The sequence below is a fragment of the Adiantum capillus-veneris genome, chromosome 11, assembly GCF_014529385.1.
Source record: "Adiantum capillus-veneris isolate H3 chromosome 11, ASM1452938v2, whole genome shotgun sequence".
Classification (NCBI taxonomy): domain Eukaryota; kingdom Viridiplantae; phylum Streptophyta; class Polypodiopsida; order Polypodiales; family Pteridaceae; genus Adiantum; species Adiantum capillus-veneris.
In genome coordinates, this window is record NC_140941.1 from 153,199,586 (window position 1) to 153,210,011 (window position 10,426).

Sequence of the window (10,426 nt, forward strand, 5' to 3'; positions counted from 1 at the left end):
CAAACCAAGTTTAAGCACAACATGTCTTGATCAAGCATGAATGTATCATCAATGTAACTCTCGAATTAAGCTCTCATGTATTTCAAATAGAGCTTGCCAATTAGTGCAATAAGAATTTAATCAAGCCGAGCACTAAACCACGCACGAGCCAAATTTTTAGTGCAAGTAAGGCAATCACCAAATCATGGCTTTACTAGATGCCCACACATTGCTCTTACACTAGCAAATATGGCATACATATCAGACAGCAGAAAAAGTAGATGATAAAGTGTATTTTTACCTCTCTCATGGTAATCAAGACCCAATTTTGTGTTGTTGGTCATTTCCTCATGGATATGAAGCTTGATGATAACAAATCACGCAAAAAAAACCCCCTTATGGGCACATCGGAACAAGCATGTCGACCATGGAAATTTTTGGTTGGCCTTTAGTGCAAAGATATGCTTGTTCCACATAACGCTCATTCTTTGGTATTGCACAAAAACCACACAAAAATTTTATTTGAAGTGTCGACTGTGAGAATAGGATCATGTCTCACAATGGTGGGAACTTCCCCTGCCCCCGTTTTATTTTTCCTGTACTAAAAAGCAAAGCTTCTTATTACCTCTTAATTCTCATTTTTCTAAGTTGACTACAACAGCAATGTGTGCAATGTTGAGTAAGGCAGGAAGGAGGTGGGTTTGGGGATTGGCTGCCTATGACCAAGGGGATGGGAGTCTGGGAGGGTGTTGAAGTGGAGTGGTGGCCATGGTGGGAGGGGTTTCATGTTGTCAATCAGTGCAAAAATTGGGAACAAAGAAAATTGCACCATGCGTGCAGGCAGGGTCAACAACCTTCAATAATGGAAGTCATTTCTAGTAATATGTTTAATGGGTGTCAATGGGATATCTTCTCCATACCAACAAGAACGTGCACATGCTTGGACCCGGGGCAGGACGTTGAGTGCATGTGTGTGTGTGAGCAATGAGCTCATGGGCGACAAAGTCAGTGCAAGTGGGCCAGTGAATGCACTTGGCTGTGAGAAGACTCGAGCTTTGGCACTGTAGCAGTGTAGCATGATTACAACCACCGTTTCTTGATTTGGTGAGGGCCTTGAGATTGTTGACATCGTGATGCTTGATTTGGCACTTTTGAAAAAATAGTATGTGTGTGTGTGTGTGTGTTTACTCCGGGTTCCCGCTCGAGAAAGGTTATGTGCGCTTCAAGCAGCAGCTACCAAATCTTGCTACCAACAAATTGTAGGGAGTGGGGCCACAAGTACAAGCTGCAGGGTATACTTGTGAGCGGCCAGCCGTAATTGCAATTGTGTGTGTACATGGTGAGCATGTGCCTTGAAAGCGGTTCAACTTGCAGGATGTAGCTGCAGGGTTGGGTTAGAGAGAGGTCATAAAATGAGTGTGTGTGTGTGGTAGGCTCGAGTAATGCCAAGATCAGCCAACGATGAAGCCGTAAGCGGTGCGACTCAGCCTAGCACGATTCATGATGGGTCCGAGAGTTATGGTAGTGACTCCAACTCGTGAGAAGAGCAGCATGAGGCTTTTCCTTTTTTTGTTTGAATTTTAAAAGAAAACTCCTTAGGAAGGTGTTCCCACGCTAAAATCATGAAGGGGTGTGTGTGTTTTGAGCTTGTGTCATTGGAAAATCTCCTAAAAGATTGAGAGTGGGTCAAAATTACCATGTCCGCTAGTGAGGAAGGGGAGATGATGCACATATTGGCAGACAAAAAATGAAATATGCTCATTAAAAAACCTTTCTTTTGTAATCACGAGTCCGATCAAACTATCAGGAAATTTTGCATCCTTTGATGGTGCATACACACCAATTTGAACATCCTAGCAGCTAGAATTCCACATGCATCATGTAATGAAACAATATTTTTGTCCAGTCCTCATCAAAATTTAAATTCTCATCTATTTGTACACACTATTAATCCACTCTCGCCCATTTTTTCATTTATGCTCAAAATTAATTCTCAATACATCAATTCGTACACAAGATGAGTAATCAAATCTTCTTTTGCTCATTCAAATCCAATTTTTTCAATCATTGCAATTTTGAATTGCTCATATCCTCATTAGTTCAAATCAACCAAACCAACTTGGATTTTTCATTTTTGGTTTGTGAGGCTACACATGAATGAATTTTGATCACAATCACACACAAATGAATGCACCTTTGCCATGTTCATCACATTGATCAATCATTAGCATGGCAACATGCTAGAAATCTCCATTATTTAGCATCAATTGAGTGATTTATCTCAATCTTCAAACCAATTTATGATCAAGTATTTGACCAAATTAATCATCATAATTGGTAAAAATACCAATTATTCATTCGCACATTGGATTGCACATCCCATGAGTAGGTACACACACCTAAATTTAGGCCAAAATTTTATGCAACTATCCATCAATTCCTAATTGCAATGCTCAAATTGCAAACTCAATCAAGCATAAGTGAATGCATGCATGTTTAATTGCTAAAAATTTAGCACTATTTTTACCCAATCAAGCAATGCACACACTCAAAAATTAAGCAGAAAAGATCAAATTTGGCTTAATTGGTAATGCAATTTAGGCTTATTAAGCACAAAAGATCAAATGTGGCTTAAGTGGTAATGCATTTAGGCTTACACCTAATGATTGCACACACTTTTCATGAATATTTCACAATCAAAAATCATTTAGGTGCCCTAATTGACCATTAATCATAGAAAATCAAGTGGTCTTGGATAGGCACACACACACAATTTTTGCTCAATTTTTTAGCAATTAGGCTTATCCAATGATTGAATTAGCTTAGCATACACATCAATTACATGACCGCATACTCATATACCATCAATTCCATCACTTTATATGCATTCACACACTCAAGATTAGGTGCACACACACTTGAATTTTTTGACAGTTTTTTTTTCCTCTTTGGTGCATTACACACACAATGATTTTTATGCACATAAATGAATTCTTGATGAGAATTAAGCATTATTTTGATACAAACAAGGTTCATTGGTCTAAATTTGACCATCAATTTCATTCCAAGTGAATCAGATTAGGTGCAAAGAGTAGGTCAATTGAGTTACACACCTAATTTTAGGAAATAATTAGCACACGTTGAACCACATTAATCAATCAAGAATTGACATGAGCAAGTGAGTGCACTTACATTGTAATCACACTCCAAGCTATTCCTTTGCTCCACGCAAAGATGCATCATTGCACACACAAGTGTGTGCACCATGAAATCGGCTCCAAAATTGACCATTGTAGGCCAAAAATCAAACACTCAAATAATTAAATTTGCATGAATTAGCACAATAACTTGATTAGAGTGATGATTAATCCATCTCTTAAAAGGGAATTTAACATAGATTACACTTCAAATGTTAGCGGTTAAGTTAGCAAAGTTAGTCAAAAATTAGTAAAAATTAGCATGGAATTAGTACAATTAGTATGGAAATGAAGCAAAATTAGCAATGGTTAGTATGAAATTAGTGAAATTGGGGGTGGAATTGGGGGTTTGGGGTATTCATAACTCAACAAATAGGTTCAATTTCTTGCACAACATCATCAAATCAAATTAAAATTGAGTTACATACACCCAAAAATTGATGAAATTAGTATGGAAATTACTCTATTCTAAACATCCTATACCCACTAGCTTAGGTTATTGATCTCCGACAACGGTGCCAAATGTTGGGAGGCGTTGTAGCAACAAACTAATCTCAACCCACACAAAACTATCAAATCCGTGAATTGGCAACCCGGCTAGGACATGGAAGTACGAGCATCGGATGAATAGAAATAGAGGATCCAAGAGAATACCTCACCAATGTAAGTAGAGATGAGCCATGGCAAGACTAACTCTAATCATACTCTAATCACTAATCAATCAAATCCTACACACATCGAGCCCACCGAAGTCTGACTTACCATAGATTAGGAACCCCAAACACACTAATTATAAGCACACACTACTTGCATTGGTGTTAGCCTCTCCAATCACCACATGCAAATCAAGGCACTTCATCAATAGCTACACACACGAGGTGAATAGTGCTAGAGTTTCATAAAACCTATCCACACACAAGCAAACAATAGGGCACACACACTAATTACAAGATTAAGACCCAACTTAATCAACCTAATTAGTGATGCTAAATATCACAAACCGGGTGCTTATAGAAGAATAGGAGTGGTTAATAGCAAGAAGTCATCACATATACTCAAATCTAAAATAATGAGAAATGTGAAACTGCTTCATGAAATAATGAAATGTAGATACGATAAGACTAATGAGAAATTAAAGATTAGATTAATCAAGAAGAGCTTACTCTAATTACAATGGATTAGCACTAGCCTCTTAAGCATGGACATTAAGCTCAAGGCTATTCCATAGAGTAAACACTCAAGAGAGAGAGAGCTCTCAAAAGTGGCTACTCAAGAATGAAGCCTCCTTGCATAAAGGCTTCCTTTTAAAGGCTGTCACCACAATCCCTTCTACTATGGGTTTATGTTTGAGCCCTCTAGCTAGCATATACAACTTTGGAACTCCCAATGAGCCCAAGACTTATCCAAAGTGAGTTGGAAATATTATGCACAACCATAGCATATCTCTTGCTTGATGCATAACCGGTGTAGCCTGTGTTGGCCACTGCTAACAGCTGATCTCTTCAGACGATTGATTCTAGTGTTAGAATTTAGAGCTATTAGTTATGTCGTCAGTTCAGTTAGTGAAATTGGAACAGAGTATTGAACTGAAATAGGAAACTGAACTGGAATGTTATACTGAAATGAGAGACATGACTGCAAGACTAGAAAGGTATTTGCAGATGCAAATTAATATCTCAAGGATAACCAGTACAGTGTATAATGGGTTTAAACTCATATGATTACAGAAGCAATGACTATAGCGTGAAGCTAGAGGCGAAGAGCTCGTAAACCCGAAAGTGCTTAGAAAGCTAAAAGCCAAAAGACCAAAAGTCAAGCAGCTAAGAAGCCAAGAAGCCCAATTACAATGTAGTTGGTCCTATTTATAGCTCCCAGCAGTTACTGCAATAACTGCCTGCAATAATTACTGCTAATGTGATTGCTCTCGTTGTTCGACCTTTTAAGAGACAGTTCCTGCCCGCTGGGACTATCCTCGCCTTCTACACTCTACCTACCATTGTTTTCAATTTAAAAAAGGACTTTGATTTCTTTTAATGTCTTTGTTTTAACAAATATAAAAGAGATCATTTTTATTGGTATCAACGTAGCCTAGCATAATGCTCATAGTTCTCCCCATCACTACCCTAGCCAAAATACATGACAACTCCATCTAAAGACTTCAAAAATTATATGTTTAAGGATCCAAGAAACGGCAAGGGTAACCACATGTAAAAAATTACATGGAGCTTTGTCTAATGATGTAGCTAGTTACATGAGATTGAGAGTGAGAGAAAGCAAGTATCAATTGTTTTCAGCCATCTGGCATTCTCATTAACTCTCTGGTGTCTCTTTCCTTGTGTGTGTGTGTGTGTGTGTGTGTGTGTGTGTGTGTGTGTGTGTGTGTGTGTGTGTGTGTGTGTGTGTGTGTGTGTGTGTGTGTGTGTGAGAGAGAGAGAGAGAGAGAGAGAGAGAGAGAGAGAGAGAGAGAGAGAGAGAGAGAGAAAGATAGATAGAGAGAGAGAGAGAGGAGATGCAAACACCCACACCTTGCAAAATGGGAGATATATATGTAACTTGATGAGTGGGACCAAACCTAATCAAATTTCACAAGGCTACATTTTTATTTGGCGTTGCGTTATCTTATCTTCGGCATCCATATCTCCCCTTTTATCTTCGACGTTGGTGCTAGTTTTTGTGTGTCTCTTTTAGATCTCGTGCCTGCCCACGGGTCGGCTTGCGCCGCCGCCCCCCCCCCCCCCCTTTAGCTTTCTCCATGGCGGTTGCTAGTATGGATGCCATGATGATACCAGTCGAGGAGGAGATTCGAAAATTCTCAGATATGCTTGCAACAAGAAATTTTTTGATGCATGAAGGCTTCATCCCGATGGATGAAGGGGTGGAGCAAACACCGAGTGCATCAAATGATGTCAGACTGAGAGATGAAACAGTGACTAAGGGACCAAGCCAGGTGGATAATGAAGAATGATTGGTTGAGATAACTCCCCCCAAAAAAGGATGATATGGTTGACCTCAACACCAAAGGGTACAATTTCCAGGTAAAGACACTCGATATTGAGGAGCCTCAAGGAACCATATGTACAAACACCAACAAGTTAGCTACCGATTCTGGTGCTCTTAGACCAAGCATCTCTTTTTTTGCAAGAATTTTGAAGGGTCCTAATTCTATGGTCTACAAAACCACAAGTGTTGAAGGATCTAGCAATGTAGACCATGAAAAATTGAAGAATTCTAAGTCAAGGCTCAAACACGAACTGAAAGAAGTCAACAAACAGTTGGAGGCAGTAACAAAAGATCTAGCTCACATACAAAAAGCAAGGGGTTGCTAGAAGATGGGTTGGCGGATCGAGCTTATAGTGTTTTGAAGAAGTCTCTCCCATAGTAGGCAGAGGTTGTGGAGGCCATTACGATGGCGATACCACCAGCGCTTATTAAAAGGAAACCTACCATGCAAGCAAAGCTTACACTGGTGTTTGGCTTTTGTGGGACATTCTCAAATAGATATCCGCTGATACAATGGATTCAAGGACCTCAAATCCTAGGGCATGGAGGAGGAATTGAAAGTATTGCATACCTTGCTAAGGGCTTCTGCTCAATCCAATTCAAGGATGACTCAGACGTTACAAAGATACTCGATAGAGGTCCCCTCTTGTTTAACAAGACAATGGTCTGTGTCGTATCATATTAGCTCATTTTTTATTTGACAGAATCAGTATAGGGGATACATCCTATTTGGGTCAAGTTCGTGGGGCTTCCAAGTTGGTTGTGGGATACTATCAAGATGCTCGCAAGTCAACTAGGCACCCCTTGTTTGTTCCTAACAAGAGAGGACGCTGCAGGGCTTCTAATCGGGTGTGCATAGGCTAGAATTTTTCCAAGACACCAGCTAAGAGCATGGTTATCAATGTTGGAGTAGGGCTTGTCACGATCCCACTCAACTTCGGGACCTACTTTGGGGCATGCTTTGAGTGTAACAAATTTAGGCACTTTACCAAGGATTTTCCCATGAAGGCTAAAGTAAATACTGACTCGGCAATGCAAGACTCCAGGATGGAAGCAACTGCAGAAGTGAGTGAGAATCAGGTAAAGAATTTCAAAGAGTCACAAGAAGTAGAAGAAAAAGAGGCCTTGATCTGTGACAAAGAAGTAACCAAACAGCTAGAGAAGGTGGTGGAGAAGCAGTACGTCCCTCTGCAAATCCCTAAAGGTGCAAGCAATGAGAATACCTCTCCATCTAAGTTCACAGCAGTGACAACTATCTTGGTAGTGCAAAAATCCCAGGCCTGAAGAGGGCCAAAAGGGTGAAGTTAGTGGCAAGGTACTCTTGGTCACTTGAGACTACAAAAGCTTGGAAAGAGAGAAGCACCACCCCACCCCCCTCTTAGCCAAAAGGGGCGACTTCTATAGTCCCACTTCACAATCCCTTTGCTGTGCTAAAAGAAAAGAAAGCCCTTAATTTGGATCCCCCGAGAAACTGCATGGTAACCATGGGGAATGGAAAAGGACCAATGGAGGAGGACACCAGGAAAGAGAGCTCACTTGGAGTGTCTCAAGAGGTGGAGGATTTTGTTCCCCTATCTCAGTAATGGAGGAGTTGATTATCCAATCATGGAATGTTAAGGGGCTTAAGACCTAGAAGAAGAGCTCCCTCTTCTAGGAGGAAGTTAGGAAAAGAAATAAATTTAACTATTCGGCTATCCAAGAACACCACCTTGATGCCGTAAGTCAAAGAGAACAAGCACTGGGGAAGAAGTTTGTATTTTATGGAGAGAGTGGTAATGGTTACATTGGTGAAATGACGATTGTGGACAGAGACCTTGAACCCAAGGTGGTGCTCAATCATCCCTTTGGGAGAGCCTTGGGTGTAAAGATCAAGTGGGGGGACCAACATATCACCATTGTCAACATTTACGGTCATTGCATGTCAAAGGAAAGAGAAAAGCTCTGGGATCACCTGAAAGACGTGCACATGGAAGGGGAATGGCTTTTGTTGGGAGACTTCAACATGGTGGAGAAGAGAAAGGATAGAACAGGATCCTTGAGCATGCTTGCGGACTCAAAGAGTGCCAAATGGCAAAGGTTGTGTGAGAAGTGGGCTTTAATCACCCTTTGGGAGGTGGGCCCATGGAATAGCATGCCAGGATTCATGTATATTAGCGTGCAATATGCTGGCACAGCATCTCGATCAAGCCGGCTGGCTACCGCCATTGCTTAATATGAAGGTGGTAACTTCACAATGCCTATCGGATCACCTACCGTTAAGCATGAAGTTCCAAAATACCAAAGAAGAAGGTCACTGCCCTCAAGGATTATTCTAGCATGACATGGAAGACGTCTAGTATGACAATTTGCAAAGATGGACATTAACGATGCTCTTCAGTGCATCAATGCAATACTTTCTCGGACAATGATTGGCATCAAACAATGCCCAATTTCGTGCATCCTTGGGCATTGATGATAATGATTTTATTTTTTCACTTTATGCATAGCTATACTGGAATAAAAGAAGATAGTGAACGTTGAAAAGATAGTGGCCGTCGCATTTGTTCATGTGTGCCTCCTTCACTCCTTTTGTGGTAGCAGCCATATCCCTTCTCTCTCTCTCTCTCTCTCTCTCTCTCTCTCTCTCTCTCTCTCTCTCTCTCTCTCTCTCTCTCTCTCTCTCTCTCATCGAGTGACCAAAGTTCGCAGGTTGGGTTTTCTTACCTTATCCCTGCATGCATCAGGTGTGACCGGCCCTTATTTTGAGTGTTGGGGCTCGCATCAATGCACCCACTATAAGAGGAGTAGTCCATAACCGCTAGCATTGCCGCAAAAATACAAAGGAAAATAGAAAAAGAAAATATTGTATACACAACAATAACTACGACTAAAATAAGCTAGTGGTTTACAAGCAATAATTGCGGTAATATTTGTGAAAATATACCCGCAGTTGTCTCCCTCCAACCAATGTTGTGAAAAACGTTGATCGGAGACATTTAGAAATCTAGCATGCAGCACGTCCGCAATGTAGCGTGCATGATCGAGCAGTTGGTCTCTAAACTTTACAAAACATTTCTTCTATGTCGAATGTATAAGAATCGAAAGATGGCGTCAAAACACACTGCCTTGTGCTGTACCAAAGTCCACCTCCCCGCCATATTTTACCCTGTAGTAGCATACATGCCTGCCTATCATGGTTGTGTCGGTATCCTTGTCCTTTGCGTCAGGGGTGGCACGCTCTGAAATAGGGGACTCCGTTCCACCACCACCACTATTAGAACAAGCGAAGCCACAAAATCCCTCACCGCTTCGTCTCTCTGGACGCTCGCTGCCTTGAGACTAGCGTCGATGCGCACCGCTAGAAGAAGTGTGTCGATGGTGTTTTGGCGAAGAAGGAGTGGAATGGGGTGGCATGGGACCCTATGATGCCATGGGAGTGGGACCCTATGATGGAAGGGGAGTAGGACGATAAGAAGGGGCTGTAAACTGAGGTGTCGTCGGTGCAAGGCTCTGGATGTAAGGTGTCCCTCCGTGCCTCCCCTATGGTGTGGACTGTGGAAAAGACCGTAGTTCACAAGCTGCTGCCTGCAGAGTGTAGCTGCCAAACAATTTCTCCGTTGAACGATGGTACTAGCCTTGTAAATAGATAGCCCGTTGTAGGTCTGGATCTACGACCGGTGGAGGAACCTGAGTAGAGTAGGTGTAGGATGGCCATGCCTACAATTAACAAAAATAAACCTATAACACTCATGGTTTAGGGTTAACTAGCCACAAATAGTCTTTATTTCTTTGCTTGTTCTCATCGCCTCAAGACTCAGGTCCACTAGAGGGGATGTCCACCCCGAGTGGGAACCCACATGGATGTGAATCAACCAAAAGAAGAGCCAGATGGCTGCTCCCCACCAGGTGGTCCCTTGTCTGACATCTACATTACAAAGAGCAATATGAGATTTATTTTCCCTCACTACTCACTCATCTATACATACGTACATAAGTATATATGCACATAAGCACGTAGATACATATATATACTAGTAGACCTAAGTAGGGACTAGTAGTACCAAAGGTCAAGTGGCACCTCTTTAGATATCATCACAGTCTCAACCGTGGTAAAACCAAAGGTGCGTTGCGGTAATCCATGCATGAGTGGATCAATGACCGCAATGCCATGATTAAAAAAGGACTATACCCAAGAGGAAGCGTCTAACATTTGTGTGTTATGCTCACATACTTAGTGCCTACGTACATCCATAAAGAAATACATATGTACA